Genomic DNA, 24583 nt, shown 5'->3' on the forward strand with positions numbered 1-24583 from the left:
CAATTCACTTCAGTTTTCAGTTTAAATGACCACTAGTGGCAGTAAAACAACTTTTCACTGAAATTATGATTACAGTGGCAAATTATTGATTAATAAAAACATGTTTTACACAGTTACTTGCATAATACTATGCATACATGATGTAATCTCCTCTATACATGGCTTTTCTGATGTAGTAAACTTGCTCGGTAGCTCACCTGGTACAGTGATGCGGATGAGTCTCTTGAAACACGTGTCACAATAAAAGAGCTCAAAGACTCATAGAATCAAGCTAATATAGTATAAATGCTTAGCAAATGTGTTTTTATATTATATTTGCTGTCGTTAACACAATCGGTTTGGTTTAGTATAGGTGGTGCACTATTTTCGAACATTATAATGCATTATTCTTATAGCACCAGTCACCATAATGTTTCATTTCCAAATTGCTGTGATACATTCAACAAACTATATATACTACTATATATACTACAATAATACATTGTCAGATCTCCATTTATCTACATTTCATAAAACTTAACTCACTTTAAGTGCTGCAAAACATACAAGACACAACTAAGAATAATTTTGCAGAAATGTCACCACAGACATGTTTTTCCAATGATACTGCAAAATGGTTTATTCAAAGCTCTCCTTGATAATAGATACACCTTATTCTCTGTTAACCTAAGGGAATTTGAATGAGCGCTGTGTTAGGTTATTAATTAGATGTAGCCTCTGGGTAGAGGATCAGGTTTGACGGTTTGACCTCTGACCTGTTCAATAACCACCTGAATGATTATACATCGAGCTCCCTATTGCTATTCCCAGTGGATTTCTAAAAGCACAATCAATTTCGGAATGTCCTAAATGCACAAACGCAAACATATTGTACACATTTAGTTAATTATACTATTTTTGACTGAAGACAAAACTGGAAAGGAAAAAAAGAAAACCTAAAACATTCCCTGGGAAATGAAATCTTTAAGACTCAGTAAAACTATAAAAGGCCTGTCAGTAACGTAGCTAAAATGCCACCGCATTCTGAACTAAAACAAACGCTTGACATTTGACTGCAAGACAAAGTGCTGAACAGCTCTGAGAACTGAAAGTCAATAACTCATGCTCCAATGAGTTCATCTTACAGGCTGCTTTAGCATTCAATTGGGCTGCCCCTGACATTTGGGTTGCCCTACAGTCCCTCCCTGTGCTGGTCCTATATTCTCTCTGGTTTACATGAAGAGAATGCCTGACATGGTCCATCAAACAGGCATAAATTTAGCACGTCCCATAAATAAACCCACGGCTACAGGCCCTACACCATGCACTCATGATGCCAATGGCATTATGCAGACCACAGGACATTGCAGGACCTCTGAGGTGTGATCATACAGGTGATGTGTGTATTAAAGGTTTTTTCAGTGTTAAACTTTCTAAAATTCAAGCTTAATATACAGAGACAACAGTATTTTCAAAGATTGATCCTGCAGAAAAGTGTGAACACTGCAGTGTTTTTAAAACAGCTGTTTGTTTGAGAATCCGCCCAGCAACAGTTCAGCCAATAGAATGAGTTTAGGGCAGGGCTTCCCTTTCCACACCCTTTCTGAATATTTAATGCATATTTCCATTGCACTGAAATTTCCAGGTGTTTTAATAAACTGATCTTTTTAAAATAAATGAGAAAAAATAGCTGGTGAAGATTTCAATTTGTACTTCATTTAACAAACATTTGAATTAACCGGTTTAAATTACTGTGCTATTTCATGTATTAGTTTTACTCTAAGATGGCCATGGAGTTTCTAGTCAATTAATTACTACATCAGTTCAAAACTAATATATCCGTAAGAACAAGTTCCTTGATTTTAGAGATTTCCATTACTTTTACCAGGACTCATTCTTTGAACAGGTCATTATTTTTTGGTAACACTTTAGTTTAGGGACCAATTCTCACTATTAGCTTATTGAATGAATAAGCTAATAGTTATGTTTTTTAAAGAAGTCTCTTATGCTCACCAAGGCTATAATATAGTAGTCAGCACTTGAAGTGGATCAAAAAAAGTTGACAAGAACACATTTTGGTTTTAGGACAACTTTGATGAAAGGTTTTGATCCATTTCAAATGTAGACTAGTGTAAATTGATCAAAACTTCAGTAAAAACAGCAATATTGTAAATATTATTTCAATTTAAAATAGCTGTTTTGTATTTGAATATATTTGCGATGCAAAGATGAATTTTCAGCATCATTACTCCAGTCTTCAGTGTCACATGATCCTTCAGAAATCATTCTGATATGCCGAATTGCTGCTCAAGAAACATTTCTTATCAATTTTTCTAATCAAAAACAGTTGTACTTCTTAATAGTTTTTTTTAACCATGATGACTAGAAAATTCAAAAGAATAGCAGTTATTTTAAATAGCAATCTTTTGTAATTGTACAAATGTCTTTACTGTCACTTTTGACCAATTTAATGCATACTTGCTGTTTCTTCAAAAAAAAAAAAAAAAAAGCACTGGCCGCACATTTTTGAACGGTAGTGCAACTTGACAATTTGTGACAACACAATATGTAACAGCCATAGGCTGAAATGTTTATTCAACAGAGCAGCACAATTGTGTGAAAGTGTAAGGGTACATGGGGACAGAGAACAGAGAGGGAGATCTTTAGGGACTGAATGACCTGAAAAACTCAAACAGGACTCGCAGGTAAGACTGCAGACTCACATGCAAATTTCAGCCAATCGGAGAGGAACAGCGGTTAGGACAGAGGAAGAGAGAGAACAGAAGAATCCAGTCCATTGTCCCTGTTTGTTTGTGCAAAAAGAGTCCACGAGATGGGACAAAACCCAGGGTTTTGAGAGTTAGTGTATATTTACAAAATATTTGAAATGTGAAACTTCTATTTATAGGAACAATGAGACATAGGCCATTCAGCCTCTAGGCCACAACAATTGCAATCTTCCATAATCAAATATACTTTAAATCTCATCACAGACTTTAATGTTAGTCTCTTCTCTGCACCATCTTTTCTGACATATGCGTGTACACACACACAGATTCTGCTTACTGAGACGCACACACCGCCATGCACACCCACACGTCTTTTTAATTGAAACACACTGCCATAAATAAAGCTAAACTGCAAGCTAATGAGAAAGTGAGAGAGAATGAGAGGAAATGAAAGTGTCTTCCCCTCCCCCATCATCCCATGCTCCATCAGAGGAATGCATGCTGGTGTCCTGCTAATTTGTATTTAGCTGTCCTCTGGCCTGATGGGATGCTGTGATAGATCCATTGCGCATTGACTACAGTTCACACCAAACAGCTGTGCAGCAGATATTGTGCCACTGTAATTTCCCTCAATTTAATGCTGGGAGGACTCAATATGCTGAAGACTGGGTTGTCCTAACACAAAGTCCTTATAGCATTAGCATGCACTGTTTACCGTGATAAAACTAAACATCTTTCTCATCATCTACAGAAAATTTCACTTTAAAACCACCAACACTGCAAGCAAGCAATGCAAGAAACCTAAGATCCTCCCTTTCTTTTCAGTGAAGCTGTGCACACTGCAAGCACACGGCTGCAGTATTCATTATATGATGGTTTTATTTGCAGCGTACACTTGCAATATACATATGGTGTAAAGAAGATTGTTTCTTTTAGGTTGGCAATGCAAGAATCACTAGGAGAACATGAATTTATTTAACCCCATGATTTTATTTATTAACTGATTAATCACAGAGATACATTCATTTGACATTGTATTAATCAACTTATAATTGAGAATCAATACAACAATCTTATTCAACAAGCACTTTGGTGGATAAATAAATATTAAATAAACCTACAAAGAATATGACTTCATGTAAACCCATGATTTATTAACTAATTAATCCCCAAGGCACAATCATTTGATATCGTATCAATCTATTTTTGAGAATCAATGCTATATATGTATACCTTATTTCACAATCATATATTTATGACTTATTGATCAGCCATACTGGTGGGTAAACAAACAAAAACTTCTAAAGAATATGACTTTATTTAACCCCATGAATTTATTTAACTAATTATTTACCAAGACACATTCAACTGATATTGTATCAATCCATATTTTCAATAATCAATACAACATATTTATACCTTATTTAACAACCATATATTTATATATGGTTATATAACTTATATATAACTTATTGACCACCTACACTGGTGGCTAAACAAACAAACAAAAACTATCAAAGTATATGATTTTATTTGAACAAATGAATAGACAATATATTAATTTATGATTAACAACCAACATAACAACTTTATTTGACAACCGACGTTAATGAATAAAAAGATAAATAACTTTTAAACCTTCTAAAATATAATTGCATTTAAGCCCATGGTTTAATTTTAACAAATGAATCAAAATAAATTATACCAATAAGTTAATAAGTACAAACCCATGCAACAAAACTTTATTCGACAACCTACATAAATAAATAAAACGGTTTTAATTTAAATTATATTATTTAAGCCCATGATTTTATTTTAGTGAATGAATCACCAAGATAAATTTACATTAACCCATTTATTATTGAGAAACAAACAACTTCAATCAACAACCAACAAATTAATAAACAAAAATAAATAAAAAAACTCAAAGTATGATTTTGAGATTGATTTCAACAAATGAATAAATAATCAGACATCACATCTATCAATTTCTATTTGAGAATCAATACATCTGTATTCAAATAAATAAATACATTTCTGGAGCTATGGCTTACTCTTTAACTCAAAGCAGAAGATTTCAGCACAGGTGAGCATGAATCTAGTTTTATACTGTTGTCCTTAATTGCGACACTGCAGCAGGTCACCGCTGTGCGGTATGTAGACCACGGAGGCCTCAGTGGGGCCACAGGCTGGATTTAGACGCTTCCCCAGCTGGAGGGTTCCCTGGTCAGGCAGCGCTGCCAGCAGCAGTCAGGCGGACTGGATTTCACTGGCAGGCATGCCCCGCAACATTCCTCAAGGGCCTAGTTTAGCCATGTTAAGAGCGACCTTGAAATGCGACACGGAACAATAAACTATAAAATGGCATCCAGGCGTGTGGAGCGAAGGAGGGAAAAGAAGGAGGGACAGAAGGAGGGGAAACTGGGTGACACCTGTCATTCTGCGTTTGTTTTATAGACGTCAGTGGGCAGTTGGGTCGCCGGGTTTCTCCTGGTTTTTTATACACCCCCCCTCATTCTCCCTCTTTGGTTGGGGTTTTACAGACTCAGCAGAACAGGAGCAACGCTTCAGTCACTGACCTTCAGGGGCGAGAGAGGGAGGTGCAGCCAGACGGAGGGGTGAGAGAGAGAGAGAGAGAGAGAGAGAGAGAGAGAGCCATTGACAGCTGCAAGGAAATGCTTTACACGAATACTAGGGCACAGGCCACAGTGGTTCAACAACAGATTATGTGATCTGCTGCTGCCCTCAACTATTTTGCTTTCTTTTTATGTTTTTTTCACTCTATTGTTCTTTCTCTTTAACCTCTGCCTGTACTTCTCCAAGACCCCATCAAACAAAAATCACCTGTATAAATAAATCAAAGACCGCACATAAAAAATATGATGGAAATTTCTACAAAGGGCACAATGACACATTTCTATAAATAATATAAAATATTCAATAACTATACTGACCAGGAGTTTATAGTTACTTTAATGCAAAATACTCATTTTGAATTGGCATCATAAGGGACTTGCAGAATATGGATTATCGGGGTAATGAAACAAACTGAGATTTCATTTGTAAATAAAATATTACCTGGGACTTTGCCCATGGGTAACTAATTACCAACACTAACATTCATAAGGCATTACACTAATGGATGCATACACAAACATGTACACATTGGTTTCCACAGATGTCTAAAATTTAATTTACATTTACATTTAATCATTTAGCAGATGCTTTTATCCAAAGTGACTTAGAAATGAAAAAGTACTAGCAATTTATCAGACAAGAGTCTCCGATATCAGCAGTGCTGCAATACTGTAAACAAGAGTATACAAAAGCTGGAGAAAAAAAAATGTAAGAAGTACAGGAAAGAGATGAGAAAAATAAGTTTCCGGTATGCCACATAAAACTGGGCAAGTGGTGTGACAGAGAGGCTTCATGAAAGAAAACGCTCAGCAAGCTCAACTAAAAAGAGAAAATCTTCATTGACTACATTCACTTAAAAAAAGGACTGACAAATATCCCTTTCTTAACGTCATTTTATCGCAAGATGAAATGTGGCCTAATGGTTAGAGAGTCGGACTCGTAATCCAAAGGTTGCGAGTTCGAGTCTTGGGCCGGCACTGCTGTGTGTGTGTGTGTTTATGTGGTTTATGAGGACACAAATTTGTATAATGACATGGGTATGACAGAGGTATTACAATATGAAGGTGGTTTATGAGGACACTGCCTATGTCCCCGTAATTCAAAAGGCTTAAAAAAACATACTAAATGGTGTTTTTTTGAAAATCTAAAAATGCACAAGTCTCCTGTGAGGGCTAAGTTTAGGTGTAGGGTTGGTGTAGGGCAATAGCACACACAGTTTGTTCAGTATAAAAACCATTACGCCTATGAAGAGTCCCCATAAACCACAAAAACCAACATGTGTGTGTGTGTGTGTGTGTACGTACGTACACTTTGGATGGGTAAATGCAGAGCACGAATTCCGAGTATGGGTCACTGTACTTGGCCGTATGTCACGTCACGTCAAAAGGTAGAGAGGTGGTAGAAGGACATGAAACAGGTCAAATGTGAATGTTGTGAGCAATCTACAGTTGTCAAATACAGTTGTTTTGATAGCAGGAACAGATGAGTAATAGGAGAAGAGTGTGTATGAGTGAGTTTGTGGCATTGTTTGGGCCTTCATTGAGGGGAAGTAAGTGTGTCTGTATAGATGGAAGGGAGGTGGAGGTGATAAATCTCCAACAGCATCAAGCATATAAGAAGCTGCCATGTTTTATGAAACGCAGTCATAAGCAACACTAAGTGAAATGCATTAAAGTGGCTTGGGTTTGCCACTGCAGCCATTAATAAGCAGAAATACACGCATGGCTAATTTATTAACGCTCCATGCCTGACATTCATTATGAGCCTCTGCGCTCATAAAGAATTAAAAAATGAAAGCAAGCATTTGGAATTGGAGAGATTTGGCAGAGGGACATGCGAGGGAGTCAGTGATCTCGTCTGATTCACGCGCGGTTATGGTGGAACTTAAATCAATGCGAGACCCCCAAAAAGACAAACTGGACGGAGGCCAAATTACAGATAGTATGCTCTTAAAAATGTGCAAGTTTTTAGGTGCTTAAACATAAATTAGCACTGATGGGAGGGAAAGGGAGAGGGAAAGCTGGGGCAAAATGAGCTGACAGAACAAAAGTTGAAAAGTGTTACAGATCAGGGGTCAGAGAGCATGCGGTTTGCTTGACTGATTGTCAGCCTCCTCATTACGATTTCATTTGGGAAGATGGAATTGGAAACTCTCAGAACCCATTTGATGTCTAAAGTGGAGTTATGAAAGGTGCTCGAGTTAGGGTAAATGCCTAATGATTTATTGAAGAAAAAAATCTCTTTTATTTTTTATTTCCTGTTGCTGTATGCATCTTCCTGCTGAAAATGAGTTAATATCAATCAGCGGAAACCGTGTTCGGGGGCTTTCCTCATTCCAGCCACTGAAGCAGATCCATTCAAAGCTAAATGAATAGCCTGACTAAACTGCTGACAGCTGAACAGATAGCATCACGTCACAGGCAACACACACACACACACACACACACATACACAGAGTGCGTTATGGCATGAAACAGTCACTATGTCAAATCTAAATCTTGGTTGACGGGAATATTTTCATTCACACAAATTTGTGTTTTGTAATATGAAAACCCACAGTCTACTACAGTGGTAACAATACTACAGTTTTTAACAGTAAAAATCTTCTAAAAACAATTACCAACCACCAACACCACCTTATATTGCCATGTTTTGGCACAAACACGTACAAAATCTTTTTTTGTGAAACAAATTAACTGTATTTTCTTTGTGTTTCCTGTTACGGTTTCTGATGGATGGAATGGAGAAAACTATTTTTCTTTACTGAAAAATAAAAACTGTACTTGCTTTGTTAAATAATGAAAAAGGCAAAATATACTCTTCTTAGAATAAATAATTTAAGGAAAAAACTGTCCCTATAGGCTTAAAATGTTACTTTCTGTAAAGCAAAAATACATAATACAATATTTTAATGCTGTTAAAAATGTAAAGCTAAACAAAGGTTATTCTTAAGGTCATTGCATACTGAGTCCGAAATTTTCGTACAAAATTTTTGCACGTTAAAAAATAAATATGACCTCACGTTGTCTCAATCAAGTTTACACACTGCCTCCGAAACTTTCGTCTGTCATAAAAAAAATTCGGATCAGGTACGATTTTCTGCGTTTTCGCATCCAAAGCAAGCATTTTGATAGGAAAGGACGACGAACACAAAAAAATGCATACGAAAATTTCGGACTCCGTGTGCAAGGACCTTTACTGTCAAGACTTTGTCTCCAAAAAAGTACAAAATAATGTACAAATAATCAAAAAATAAATACAAACTTGCAGAAAAAGAAACTGCACAAAGGCTTTATTGGTTCTTCTTGCATCATCAACACAGCAAGTCTAAAAGTGCACAACTGAATTTAAAACTTAGCACAAACTACATTAGTGGTTAAGAAACAGGTTAAGAAACAGTTGCCATCAAAATAATTCTAGTTCACCTCTCAGTTTGTAAATATGGACATAAAACATGTTTATCATAATTCACTAATATTGAAAGTCTAGCATGCAACTTAACTTTCAATTATGCTTCACACAAGTCACTACCTGTATAATGTATTATTGCAAGCACTTCTTTGTTAATTCTAAACTACAATGTTGTAGGCTACTTAACTTGGATCCCCCCCCCCCCCCCCTCCAAGTCAAACCCAATGGACCGGGCCAACAGTTATAAATACACCAGGTATTTTTTAAACCCACAGAAACACTCCCAATGTCATATCCAACAAACTGGATCCACTATTACACGTAAAACAACAACAGCTCATACTCCAGAACAATCCCATAACCCTATTGCGCTGAAGCATAATATAGCACAGCTTCAGCCAGATTGGTTATCACGGCACAGCTCAGGGTTACAATCAGGTAATGCATTATAAATCTGCTACATCAAATCCTATTGAATTTTTTAAGGTTCCAAAGTGGCAGAGAGCAGCTCTGAAGCACCGAAGAACATGCATAAAAGCCCTTTATAAAACACCAGTGTGTGAACTTTAAAGCTGAGCTGATATGCCAGACTCATAAATTTGTACCACATGACATTTCTAAGCGAAGGGAATTTTTTCCCATCCGTCCTTTGCACTTACTTGGAATGCGTGCTATCGATATTGCTGAACCCAGCTAGAGTGGAATATGAGGAAGAGGCTTTAATGACTACAGCCTCTGCCCTCAACTATATTTTAAAAAATAAAAATAATATGCTTTAGTGTTTTACAGCCAACTACTAGGAAGATGTAAGAAAATGAAAGAGAGACAGACATATCTCTACAGTAAACTTTAATTGGGTTACTCCTCAATGCGTTGCAGCAGGGATCGAATGGCTATAGGGAGCACCTGAAGTGTTTTTCATCAGAACAGATAGCATTACATCACTTGCTCATCAGTGGATCCTCTGCAGTGAATGGGTGCCGTCAGAATGGGAGTTCAAACAATAATAATCCACAAGAATCACAATAATGGATTGAAGTTATCCACATGACTCCAGTCTTGTGAAGCGGAAAGTGTTTGTAAGAAATTTAGGTGTTTTAACTTAAACCATAGCTTCAGGGCAAATATCACTTCCCTGACTACAGTCTATCCCAGGTTTCCTCAAATCTTTCCCTGGAGGGCCAATCTGCTGCAGCGTTTAGCTCCAACCCTGATCAAACTCACCTACCTGTGATTTTCTAATGATCTTGAAGACTCTGATTAGCAGCTCAGTTGTGTTTGATTAGGGTTAGAGCTAAACTCTGCAGGAGTGAGCCAGATTTGAGGATGCCTGGTCTATCCCCTGTTGTACTCTCACATCAAAATCCACTAACATTTGTTTTGGACTATTATTGCTCTCAAACGGTGCTTGATCTGTGCATATTTCCTTTTGCTTTAGATGAGACAACACTGGAAGAAGCAATATTATAGTAGAGGACTCTGAAGAGGACTTTGAAGTTAAAAATGTCTTGATGAATTTGTTTACCACAAACACACAGATCTTCACTTCACAAGATGTTAACTGATGGAATGGAGTGGTGTGGATTACTTGTGGATTATTGTGATGGTTTTATCTGCGGTTTGAACTCTCATTCTGATGGCACCCATTTACCCATTCACTGGTGAGCAAGTGACAATGCTAAATTTCTCCAAATCTGCTCTGATGAAGAAACTTACTCATCTACATCTTGGATGTCCTGAGAGTGACTATATTTTCAGTTTCGGTGAACTATTCCTTTCAGCCACAGTGCAGTGGGTGCTAGCAGAGGCGTCATGCACTCATTATTTTTGAGGGGGCACGGGGGGCACTTATGTTTTATGGCACTTATAAAACTTATGTTTTATTTATTTTTTCCTTTTTATTCAAAACATTCCCAAACGCATTAACTATATCATGAAATATCTCGATTGTCACCAAGATTATAATGGTCAAAGTAGCCTAATAATATAGTCTATTAACTATGCATAAAAACCTGTCTGTTTAGGTTACTTAAAGGATTAGTTCAGTTTTAAAAAAACTTTTGCTGATAATTTACTCACCCCCATGTCATCCAAGATGTCCATGTCTTTCTTTCTTCAGTCGAAAAGAAATTAAGGTTTTTGATGAAAACATTTCTCCATAAAATGGACTTCAATGGGACCCAAACGGTTCAAGGTCCAAATGACAGTTTCAGTGCAGCTTCAAAGGGCTTTAAACGATACCAGACGATGAATTAGGGTCTTATCTAGCGAAACGATCGGCCATTTCAAAAATAAATAAAAAAAGTTTAAGTTTTATAAGCACAAATTCTCGCCTTGCTCTGTTCTGTGATGCGCGTTCGTGACATCACGTAATACGCAATTACGTGGAAAAGGTCACGGTTGATTTAGGCGGAAGTACCGGGTCAGTGTTTACAAATGTGTGGAAGGAGGACCATATACACATATTCAAATGTCTTTGTGTCAGTTTATAGTTTAAAATGCCCATTTGTGCGTATCCTGGGTGTTTTAATATTAAAAAGCCTACTGACTCGGTACTTCCGCCTACCTCAACCGTGACCTTTTCCACGTACTTGCGTATTACGTGACGTCACGAACGCGCATCACAGAACAGAGCAAGGCGAGAATTTGTGCTTATAAAACTTAAACTTTTTTTATTTATTTTTGAAATGGCCGATCGTTTCGCTAGATAAGACCCTAATTCATCGTCTGGTATCGTTTAAAGCCCTTTGAAGCTGCACAGAAACTGTCATTTGGACCTTGAACCGTTTGGGTCCCATTGAAGTCCATTTTATGGAGAAATGTTTTCATCAAAAACCTTAATTTCTTTTCGACTGAAGAAAGAAAGACATGGACATCTTGGATGACATGGGGGTGAGTAAATTATCAGCAAAAGTTTTTTTAAAAGTGAACTAATCCTTTAAGTAACAGATATGGGTTTCATGCCATAACATATTTTTAATACAACTGACTTTATATTTAATGTGAATATTAAAAATATTAGGCTACTTTCATTTTACAGAAAGAGAGCAAAGAACATTTACATTATCAAAGAACATTTTCACTGACAGTCTAGAGTTCAAGCACTCTCAAAAATTCCCATTAATATCACTGAAGCTGTTTACACTGTGAAATGAATATCTTACTTACAGATTCATACACAGATCTGCACTTTGTTGTTTCTGACGAGAGAATTCGCCAGAAAGAGGTATTCAGTCAGCCAGTGAGTGAAGAAAACACCAACATTTTAGCAATGACTCATCTGAACGCCTCTGATTGGTCATTGCATTCATAAGCTCAACAGAATCGTGTATGTTATGACGCGCTGAATGATTTAATCATGCTGCTGTGATTGTATCAAATATAGAAAATATCATTCGGCTATTTTTTTGTCTTTTGGAAGCTGCATTCAAAATCCACTTGGCTCAAAATCTGAGGGGGCACGTGCTCCCTCACTTTGAATGGGCATGATGCCTCTGGGTGCTTCTATAGGCAACATAAAGTCAACTACTGTACATTCACTTTGACAGCACAGTGGCCCTCAGACACATGATCTTCTTCTCTATAGCAGATTCACTGCAGTTTTACAGGATTGTGCAGCTCTGTTTCACCATTCCCTTGCATAGAAAATGAACTGTATGGAGCAGGTAAGCTAAGCAGCTCCCTGTGCTCATTGTTTGGGAGTGGGTAACAAAGGAAATTTTCTCTTTTTTTACAGTAATAAGCTACTTTTAAATTATTGAGCAGGTTGTATCTGGGCAGGCTCCAGTCTTAAAGTAAGTTCCCCAAAATGTCTACTTCCCTCCACAGCCGCTGGGAATCAAACATGGTGAGGGATGGATGTTCATGTACTCGTCAAACAAATCAAGTCAGTAAAAATAAAAATGAATCAAATTAACATTATTAAAAGTTTTTTTTGTTTATTATTCAATTTAATAGCTGTGCTTTTTCAATATAAAATATGTCAAAATTCAGTACAAATCAATATACACTACTGTTCAAAAGTTTGGTGTTATTTTATAAGATATTAATCATTTAATTTAGCAAGGATGCAATAAATTGATCAAAAGTGACAGTAAATACTTTTACATGGTTTCAGATGATTTCAAGATTTCTATTTCAAATAAATGCTGTTCTTTTGAACTATTCATTAGTGAATCCTGAAGAAAATGTATCATGGATTTATCAATTGTTTTCAACATTGATAATAAGAATTATTACTTGAGCACCAAATCAGCATATTACAATGATTTCTGAAGGATCTGAAATTTCAGCTTTATCATCACAGTAATAAATACAAATTTAAAATTTATTCTAATAGAAAACTTTTATTTTAAATTGTAATAATATTTCACAATATTACGGTTTTACTGTATTTTTGATCAAATAAATGCAGCCTGGCTGAGCATTAGAGACTTCCTTCGGTTGACATGATCCATTATGTTAGTAAAATTTAGTTATAATTTTCACACAAATGAAACGACCCACTCTTATGCTTTAGATTTGCTTGCCAATGATGCCACAGGCCTGTGAGCTCTATTAAATACAGTTTCCCCCGTGGAGAGAGATTCCCACCTCATTATATAGCTCAGAGTCTCCTTATGGACAACTGCTTCCACATTAAAAACATCTATCAGTATTCTGCATCCTGCTTGAACAGGAAACTTACATAAAATAGCATTTTCATTGTTCCCAGTGGGATGCTGTGGGCATCCGTGCAAGACACACACACACACACACACACAAAAGCAAAGCTGCTGCTCATCAGCAAGTCATGTCAAACTCATTTTCTTCAGCACATCTCATTTCATGTCATGCTCCAGGACCAAACACTGGCAGGAGGGTGTGGTTGTAAAAAATGACTAAAAAAAGAGAGAGGCAAGAAAACAGACAATGGACCCCAATGGTCCAGTTTCTGGAACCACACTGGCCTCTGGATTGCCAGTTTTTATTCAGGTTGCTTAAATTTAGCTAAATTTCAAATACTACAAAAAAATAAAAACAAAGGGGGGACAGTCTATGGAGAGAGAATTGTGTCTTTATTACATGCGCGAAAATAAATGATCCGAGAGAAAAAAAAAAGTTTGAGAGAAAAAGTTATCACACTGATAACAAAAAAGCATTTCATGAGAGAAAAAAAAATATTTGAGAGAAAAGGTTTTCATACTAATAGCAAAAAATAATAATATTTGAGACTAAAAAAAGTTTTGAGAGAAAGTATTTTCTCATAGAACATAAAAAAATATACATTTGAATTTTTTTTCATTATTTCTGAGAAATAAAATCTCTCTCAAAATACTTTGAAAAAAACTCTCAAATATATATTTTTTGCTATCAGTGTGAAATAATTTTCTCAAAAAAAAAAAAAAGTGTTTTTCTCAAAACGCTTTTCTTTGCTCTCGATGCAATTTCTTGCTCTCGTGTCAGATTTAGCTTTCACTGTGAGAATTGTGTCATGGGCGGGGCCACGTTCCTATTGGCCAGTCGGGTGAGCATCGTCTTGTCTTGGGAGTCGAACTGAATCATTACACCATTGTTCGATTCACCTGCATGATACCGCCTCTGCCTTATGGCTAGTTTAGTTGAGCACGGACACTCCAATGACACACAGCTGGCTTAGCAAGTTCAGCATCACTGACATTAAAAAATTAGCACTCATATTCAGGAATGAATGTGTATTATATTATTTGCTTGCTAATCGCTAGTAAAGCTAACCAGCCATCATGCTAGGTAAACTTGCAAACTCATCTGGTTTATATACTATTTTTAAATCAAATGCCAAATTAATGTTTTGATTTAGACAGTTTCACGCCTTATTTAGTGAGTAGTGAGCTAGTTTTTGAAGTCATGTAAAGATCTTTTGAACTCTATAAAGTGTTTGCCATTAACGTTGGTTATAATTATAATGTAACTATGTAAGCAGTGTTTCCCTCAGAACTTTTAGAGACGATGCTTGGACCTCAGTTCAGGGGAACGCAAAGAGGGTCCTGGGGTATGCACCCCGGCCGGAAATTTGTACATGTTTAAATCAAATGCATCATTCTGGTGCACTCTGAGAGCAACATTAAGAGGTTACATTTATGCTGCTATATTTATAGCATATATTTCACATATGCATAGCCTTCATGTCAACTTATCTGTATTTCCTCCATTTAAATTGCATAGTCTAAGGCAAAGATTTTAGAGTTATATTGCTCTATAGCCTACCTACAGTGAGAGATACAGATGCTAAACACATTAATAATAATCATTTTAGGTTATAGTTCAGTTATAGGTTCAAACAGAAAATGTATCATATTGACCTTAAAACAAAATAGTTTATTCTGAGTCCATGGAGTAAAACTGTACAGGAGGTTGTATATGATGAACTAGGGCTGGGCGATATATCGGATGACATTGTTATTTTCATCTCGTCAGTAAAGCCGGTTCCTTGATTAGTAGTAAATCGCCATCACCTGCTTTCAGATGGAGCGGCATTTACTACCATAAGTTCACTGACAAGCTGAGCCATATCGCATTAATTATTGCAGGCGATACGTCTGTGATAATGAAGGGGAAATTGCCCCGGTTGTCAGTGAACTAACGTTACGAAGCTAGTGAAAACTTCACTTACAGTGAAACTGTCTAAATCAAAAAATTAATTTGGCATTTGATTTAAAAATAGTATATAAACCAGGTGAGTTTGCAAGTTTACCTAGCATGATGGCTGGTTAGCTTTACTAGCGATTAGCAAGCAAATAATATAATACACATTCATTCCTGAATATGAGTGCTATTTTTTAATGTTTAATCTTCAGTGATGCTGAACTTGCTAAGCCAGCTGTGTGTCATTGGAGTGTCCGTGCTCAACTAAACTAGCCATAAGGCAGAGGCGGTATCATGCAGGTGAATCGAACAATGGTGTAATGATTCAGTTCGACTCCCAAGACAAGACGATGCTCACCCGACTGGCCAATAGGAACGTGGCCCCGCCCATGACACAATTCTCACAGTGAAAGCAAAATCTGACACGAGAGCAAGAAATTGCATCGAGAGCAAAGAAAAGCGTTTTGAGAAAAACACTTTTTTTTTTAGAGAAAATTATTTCACACTGATAGCAAAAAATATATATTTGAGAGTTTTTTTCAAAGTATTTTGAGAGAGATTTTATTTCTCAGAAATAATGAAAACAAATTCAAATGTATATTTTTTTATGTTCTATGAGAAAATACTTTCTCTCAAAACTTTTTTTAGTCTCAAATATTATTATTTTTTGCTATTGGTATGAAAACCTTTTCTCTCAAATATTTTTTTTTCTCTCATGAAATGCTTTTTTGTTATCAGTGTGATAACTTTTTCTCTCAAACTTTTTTTTTTCTCTCGGATCATTTATTTTCGCGCATGTAATAAAGACACAATTCTCTCTCCATAACAGTCGTGGCCTAATGGATAGAGAGTTGGACTTGTAACCCAAAGGTTGTGGGTTCGAGTCTCAGGTCCAGCAGGGATTGTAGGTGGGAAGAGTGAATAACCAACACTCTCTCCACCATCAATACCACGACTGAGGTAAGACCCTTGAGCAAGGCACCGAACCCCCAACTGCTCCCTGGGCGCTGCAGCATTGGTTGCCCCGGGTGTATGTTCACTACTGTGTTTACACTTGGATGGGTTAAATGCAAAGCACAAATTCAGAGTATGGGTCACCATACTTGGCCACACACCACTTCCCTTTTCCTTTTCCTCAGATCACATTCAGACTTCTCTAAGGATATGGTAAATCAGACAGAATTTTTTTCTCCCCTCCATATTCAGATCTATTTAATTTATTGTATAAAAAAGAATGTAGTATTAAAAAAAATAAAATGTTTACAAACCCAATCCAAACTATTTCCATATGCAGCTTTAAATTCAATTTACATTTCAGGTTTGGAAGTGAATGCACTATTGATTTTTGTTTTCTGACTCACACTAAATCTTTAGAGGCTTATTTCACATTAAGTCCTGGGTACTAGATTCAAGTGCATCCAAAATATAATTAACCTCAGGGCCCATTCAAGCTCTTAGAATGACGACTAATTCAATTAATAGTCAGATAATCGGCTGATGTTAAGAGCATTAACTATGATTTCTGCAAGTGTCTTCTGCCAAAAACCTAGAGATGGATCCAAGTGAGAATGCAGTGAAATTATTTAAAACACACAGGAAATTCATGTCAAAGAGAAAAAGAGGAGAGACTGTGGGAAGGGGGAGGGTGCCAGTGTAGTGCAAGTAGTTGTAGCAGTTCATCATCAGTGTCTAGAGGAGGAAGCGAAGAAGGAACACAGCGTAACTGAAACACAAAGAGGCGTAAACAGCTGGCACGCTGCTGCAGTGTCACAATGCCAACGAAAGGAAACTTGCCTGCCAACATCCAAAAACGGGGCTAAAGAAAGACACCACCAGAGGAGAGCCAGAGGATTGTGGGAGATGCAGATCCTGGCGTAGTCAATAGGGTGACGAGGCCAATCCTCAGGGACAACCTGCGCATTACAATGTCAGAGAAAGGTCAGGTGACTGACTTCTGCTTTTCTTTCACTCCTCCACCAATTATCATCCCTCTGTCCCTACCTTCTCCCACTGATTTTGTCCCACTTGCTCGTTTCCCATGCACTCCGGATGATTCCTCGATGGTCCCTGTCATTATTCATGTTTTCTTTAGTAAACAGCTTCTGGCACAGTTGTGCCATCATTTGGCTCTGCTCGCTGAAGTGGTTTGGTGCAGTGGCCCGTCCTCAGGCAGATGCACTGCGACTGGAGAGATGAACGAAAACCGTTTGGATTAATGAAGCGATTTCAGAACAGTTGAAGTTACTGACAGCTCCCCTAAACTTCTCAACCTGCCTCCTTTACAATGAGTAATAGTCTCACACAGTCGCTGATACTGATCACCGCAGTAAATGCAGATTTACGCACACACGTAAGCACACGTGCACAGACAGAGACACACACAGATAATAAATGATATTAACGAGCAAGCGTTTACAAACATTTGTAAATTTCAATTATGAATTGGGTTTATTTATGATAAGTGGTATGATTTAATGAGGTAATAATGCATGCTAAAACACTCCCTGACTAAATGACAGAGGTTAGCAACACATTAGCTGTATTTCAAAACTTAGTGAGCTGCCTTCTGAGACAGGTTCAAAGTAGTGCCCCCGATATTGTTCAATCAGGAAGCTAACTTAATTATGTTGCCCAATTAGACTTTATTTTTACCTAATTAAAATACTGTACATCCTTCGTAAAGAAGGTAAACACAGAAAGTATTGCAACAAGCTCAGTGAGAATATAAGGCTGACATCATAATAAACATTTCATTTAATACTGAAAAGTGTTCATAAACGTAGGTTAATGTAAACACAATTAGATTTTGTTTTACCCAATACTTGGGTGTGCTGTGCATTTTTATGAAGCATTTGATCAGCTAAGGACAAAAAAAGAAAGAAAAGTCCGTTTTTCCTATTTATATAATAATAATGATAATATTAAATATAATAACTATTATTGGTACATTATTATTTAAAATAACAATATTTCAATATTTTATTAGTAATATAATATTTTATACATATTACAATAATATTAAAATGATCGATCAAATTAAATAACACTTTTGCAATAATACTATTATTTTATACAAGAACTCTAAAATTACAATGGTAATATTTATGGCTTATTTCTAAACTATAGAGCTTTTATTTTGGATGAAAACCATTGGGAGACCTAAAAGTTTGCATTAAACAAAAACTGTAATTTGTCTTTTCTAACCTATTGTGACGTACTGTAAATCCAGGGCAAAACTGAAAATAGGGTGGGATTTGATTTCTGATTGTTGTCGTTTGCTAATTAAAACTCTAGAAACTAAATAACTCTATTCGTTTGGCACAGAGTTACTGCCACCATAAAATTAGTACACTAAATCAGTCGTTGTGACGTTCCATGACAGTCCCTTAGAAGGCAGCTGCCTATCTAAGAAGCAAGGCAGTTTATAATACTGTGAAAGAGAGCACATCACAACAAAAGTGTCTTTGATTGAACTGCAAGAGCTCCATATATTTCATATGGCACTGCTTATGTGTGTTTGTGGGTGGGTGTGATCACTCCTGTCTGTATCTTCTCCACTGTCTGTTTACTGCAATGCAGGAGTTGCTCTTTGACTGTATTCAGTGGAAGGCGCACCAGGGATTTTCACAGAGACCTTTGTGTCAGTTCCTACTGGTTCGTGAGAAAGATCATTGCTTGTTTTCTCTGCTGTTATTTACAGGCTCCATTCATTGATAAACAATTTCAGAGAGGCTTGAACAGAAGTGACAACACTAATTTGTCCTCGTTCCTTGTCTTTCTTTCTCTCCGTTTCTGTTTGTCACCCTCTCTGTGTTTATCTGTCTCTCTCACTCAGTGTGTCAGAGACTCTGCCCTCTATAGCCTGTAGAGTAGTAACAAAATTCGGTAAACAGTCATGACTAGCTAGTTGATTTCTCCAACAGTACATCAACCTATGGTAGATTGGAAAATGCAGCATGGGTGGTTACAAGGGTGCTACTAAATGGATACTAAGATTCTGTGTGATTGTTTGCTGTTTGAATTATCGTTGTTAATTCTCTACGTCAGGATACATCTAAAGGCTTTTTACATCTGTTATCATTCGCCAAATTAAAAATTGTAATCTGATCACTTCAAAAATTAACAATATCTCTAAAAAGTCCATGATTTGAGGCATAATTGATCGTATGTAGAACAAATGTTGTGGGAGTATTTTGCCATATTTTAATACTTGGGGTTAACAGTTAAGAACAAATCTCTTACTCTTAATATGCACAATAATAATAGTCACGCTTGCCTTAGCAAGCACCACTAATAAAAAGAATGTGATAAATTCAGAGACATTAAGTGTGCTGAACAGGAGAGCGTGCTGTGGTGCAGTACTGCGTGTCAGTATCAGGGTGGGGACTGCTGCTGGAATGGTGAAAGATGTTAGTTTTAGAACAAATGTGGTGAGCAAACGAAATGCTTATTCTAAAATGAGAGGAAGAAGGTGAATGAGCAGGTACCATGGCAAGGTCTTATATTGTGATTTTAGTCTTATATTGTAGCAAGGAAAAATCTTGTCAATGTAAAAGCCAAAGTATACTTTACTTTTTATGTGTACATACATTTCATCATCAGAATAGTGCATGCATACTGTGCCGCGCACAGTAAATACTAAATAGTAGAGTTGGGGTACTTTGACTCGGGACTCAGACTGGTATTGTGAATGAACTTGGACATACTCTGGTGAAAATTTTTCCGATTACAGAAGAATCCATGTCGTATAATATAAAATACAGAAAAATATGTAACAACATAAAATTAAGATAAAGACAATAATAAACATCTCCCATTCAAACTCAACTTAGGACACTCAGGACTCGACAAGATGGACTCGGACCCAACACTACTGAATAGTATACGTACTGTGCGTTCACGCAAGCACCTTGCATTTTTTGCTGTAATTTGTTTGTCCACAAGGTGGCGATGCTGACCCGGACCACCATTTTGCATTTAAAAGCAAACAGATGGGACACAACAACAGCAAACTTCTGGAGGTGGTAATAACAAAAGATGCCTGCATTGACCAGCACTTGTTTGAGGAGATACACACAACTCTAATTCAAATTAGTAAAAAGGCACTCGTAACTTCTGGAGAGAAAAGTACAAAGATGAAACTGTATAGTGTCAACGCATACGTCCTATGTCATCCGCCCGGAACGGCTTGCTCGTATGACAGTTACCGGAAGTGAGAGAAAAGTGTTTATAACATTTTAAATATTGATATGTTTCTTACAAAAACGCATCGATTCGCTACAAGAGGCCTTTATTCACACCCCGGAGCCGTGTGAGGCATGTTTTATTATGGATATATGCGCTTTATTTGACTACTTTTGGACTGTTGAACAAAAAAACCTGCCTACTGCCATTCTAATATTGATGTTTGTCAACCAAGTTAGTTTAATTTTCTTGTCAAAATTGGCAACCGGCCATTGACAAAATTGCAGACGGAAATTCGACTATGCTACTAAACGAAGCCAGATGTGACAGACGCATGGACTATGATTAAGGCTCTTCATTGGAGTTAAGTGTGACAACTAACCCCAATCTCCCATTTCTATAGGCTCATACTGAAGGGCTATTTTGGTCCCCTGTGAAAGTTTAGTAAACTCAAAAGGTGCCAAAAGGCTATTTTGATTGCGCCAAACCTCTACAGTTCACACTGCTAGAGGGATGTACGCTGTCGTTCAGTGGTAGTCATTGTAGTCGAGCACTGAAGGCATTAACATTCTAGTGTGCAGGAGAGTCTCTGAAGGTTTGGTATCAGTCAAGCTGTCCTTTTCAAGCCTGAATGACCGGGCAGTGGCAGAGGAGGCCCCACAAGAGAGCAGGAGGGACACCCACACGCTCCTGCCACTTTCCTGCGGCACCCAGCAGAAGAGGAAGAGTCAATTTAACAGCAATCATCCCCCTTGATCATAGCCCGCCTGTAATCTGCCACCTCCACAATGATTTTATCATCCTCGCTCCCTCACACGCTATCTCCACTGTCTCTATTTTGCTTTGAAAGTCCCTTTTCACTGCAATATCAGTGGAACAGAAACACCTTTTATAGTTTTGCCGGTTCATAAATTGTTTTACTCTTTAATATTAGCTAGTAACTCTTTAATTGCATGTTTAATGTGACAGACAACTCATCCCAATAACATGCTAAGTGTTAGTACTCCATTTTTTCTCAGGCAATAACAATGTAAATGTTCAATAGCTTTTTTGAAAGCCAGTACTTAAAGGTATTTGCATCAGTGGGGGAAAAGTGACAACTAGACCCACTCTCCTCTATTTCTGTAGACTAACACAGAAGGGCTATTCTGGTCCCCTGTGAAAGTTTAGTAAACTCATCTGGCCCCCCTGGCCCATATCCTGTAGGTCTGTGGCAGCGTGAAGAGCGAGAACTAAATCATAGGCTGACAGGGCCCTTTCCTTTAATAGATGCCCCCTGTGTAACCAGCCCAGAAAAGGGAAGAGAGGAGCAGCCATTGCTACACACACACACACACATGCATTTGATTGTATGTATGGCTCATATGCGCATGCATACATGTGCGTGCGCACAAACACACACCTAAAGGGGGTAACTAGGGCTACTTGTCACTTTTTTGTGCTCTGGTGAATATATCTGAGGGTAGGTTTATTTTTGAAAGCCAACTGCTACTTCTGTATTGGAAAATACCTGAAAGTCTTGACTACAACTGTGTCCAACGTGTATTTGAGAAAAAATATTTCATAATGAGATTTTCCCCCCATTTTCAATTGTTTTAGTTCAATGAAAGGTTAGATTTTTGTGATTTTTTTAAATAAAAGATCAAAAGGATTAATAAAGCAGGTTTATTTTCAGAGCGTTCTTTGATCATATTTACCAAGGGTGCCAATAATTTTGACCATGACTGTATATATATACAGTGCCCTCCATAAGTATTGGAACAGTAAAGACAAAATTGCTCTGTTGGCTGTGGAGTCAAGACATTTGCAAATATGATTAAAAGATGAATATGAGACAAAACTACAGAATGTCACATTTTATTATTAGCCGTTTCAACACATACTGTACATGTTTTACCAAATAAAAAGAACAGCACTTTTAGAGTTCATCCCACTCATTGATGTGAGCATACATAAACACACACACACACACACACATACAAAGTGAAGAGGTTATAGGATATGCACGTTAAACTGTTTTTAAACAGTTCACAGTAAGCAGGTGAATTTGGTAATAGGTCAAGGTATCATGTTTGGGTATAAAAGGAGCATCTCAGTCTTTGCAAGCAAAACTGGATCATGGCTCATCACTTTGTGCCAAATTTCACGAGAGAAACAAATCAAAAAACACATTTTGCAATGCAAAATTGCAAAGAATTTAGGTTATTTCACCAAGTAACATACAAAATATTGTGAAAAGATTCAGGGAATCCAGAGAAATCATAGTACATGTAGGGCATGGCAGGAAACCTCAGTTGAATGTGCTTGACCTTTGATGGCATTGCATAAGAAACCGTCATGCTGCGGTGTTAAATATAGCCACATGGGCTCAGGAGTACTTCAGAAAACCACTGTCATTTACCACAGTCTGCTGCTGTATCAAGAAATTCAACTTGAATATCTTTTTCTCTAGGAGAAAGCTATACATCAGTTCTATGCAGCAATGCTGCCGGGTTCTCTGGGCCAGAGCTCATCTTAGATTGTCAAAAAGACAGTGAAAATGTGTTGAGTTCTCAGTTCCACAGACCAAAAGGACCATCCAGACTTTCATCAGTGACAGAGGCAAAAGCAAATGTCTGTCATGGCATGGGAATGCAGCAGAGCAAACAGCATGGGTGACTGGAATATGTGCGAAGGTACCATTGATAAAAAATTTAAAAAAGTTAAATTTTGTTACAAAGTTAAATTGTTATAAATAATACATATCACCAAAGTTTTAGGAATTTAATAAATGTTGTCTACAGAAATGTAATTGAAAGTGTTAATACATCTTAAAAAATACAACTAGTATACTAATAAACTAGTTGCTTATTAGCATGCATATTATTAACATATTGGCTGTTTATTAGTACTTATAAAGCGCATATTCTGCATGACCATATTCTACATCTATTATCCTACCCAATACCTAAACTTAACAACTACCTTACTAAATACTAATAAGCAGCAAATTAGGAGTTTACAGAGGCAAAAGTCGTAGTTAATGATTTGTTAATAGTGAGAATTTTGACCTTAAAATAAAATGTGACCAATAAATTCTATAAATTAATTAATTTATTAACCATTAAGGATAAATAAGGAGAGAAAGGAGACTGAATTATTACGCAAAAACACTTCATGATTCAAACACTGAGAGGAATATGAAACATTACACACACTCACAATGGATCTCTGGATTCCTAGTATCCTTGATCAGAGAGCAGCAGAGATTTGTATTTTTACTTGATGTTGCCGCTGCTGGCTGTGAAGATGAACATTTATATAGGCAGTATTTATGGCTTTTGGATATTTGTTATAGCGCAATTATTCAAATGTAATACTCTGGGCATGTTATGATGATCTAAGAGCATTTCATTTCCGCCTGATCTGCGGGAGAGATGAGTTAAACCACTTTTCAAAGAACAAAACTGAAGTGCCCTGGGACAAGCAGTTCTCATTTCATCTGCGAAAGAAAGCTTTGACCTTTGCATGGCACTGAATGTAGGCACGTGAATGTATGTTGGAATCTAGGTGCACTTCAAGTAAACAGGAACAGATTGAGGAGATTGAGGTAATTGAGGAGCTAGAGACACACACACATATACACACACACTCGCAAATCAGTACACTATTAGACTGCGGTAACACTTAAAACACTATCAAAGTTATTGGCTTTGTAGGACTACTGAAATTGACGAGGAAAGCCACGCCTCCCTTCCCATCATCCTCCTCCTTTTTCCAGGGGGTGAAGTGAAGTGTGAAGTGTATGGTGAAGTGTGAAGGAATTCGTGCTCTGCATTTAACCCATCCAACGTGCACACACACAGCAGTGAACACACACACACCGTGAACACACACCCGGAGCAGTGCTGCGGCGCCCGGGAAGCAGTTGGGGGTTCGGTGCCTTGCTCAAGGGCACCTCAGTCGTGGTATTGAGGGTGGAGAGAGCGCTGGACATTCACTCCCCCCACCTACAATCCCTGCCGGCCCGAGACTCGAACCCGCAACCTTTGGAGTACGAG

This window comes from Barbus barbus (assembly GCF_936440315.1).
Source record: "Barbus barbus genome assembly, chromosome: 41".
In the NCBI taxonomy this organism is placed as follows: Eukaryota; Metazoa; Chordata; class Actinopteri; order Cypriniformes; family Cyprinidae; genus Barbus; species Barbus barbus.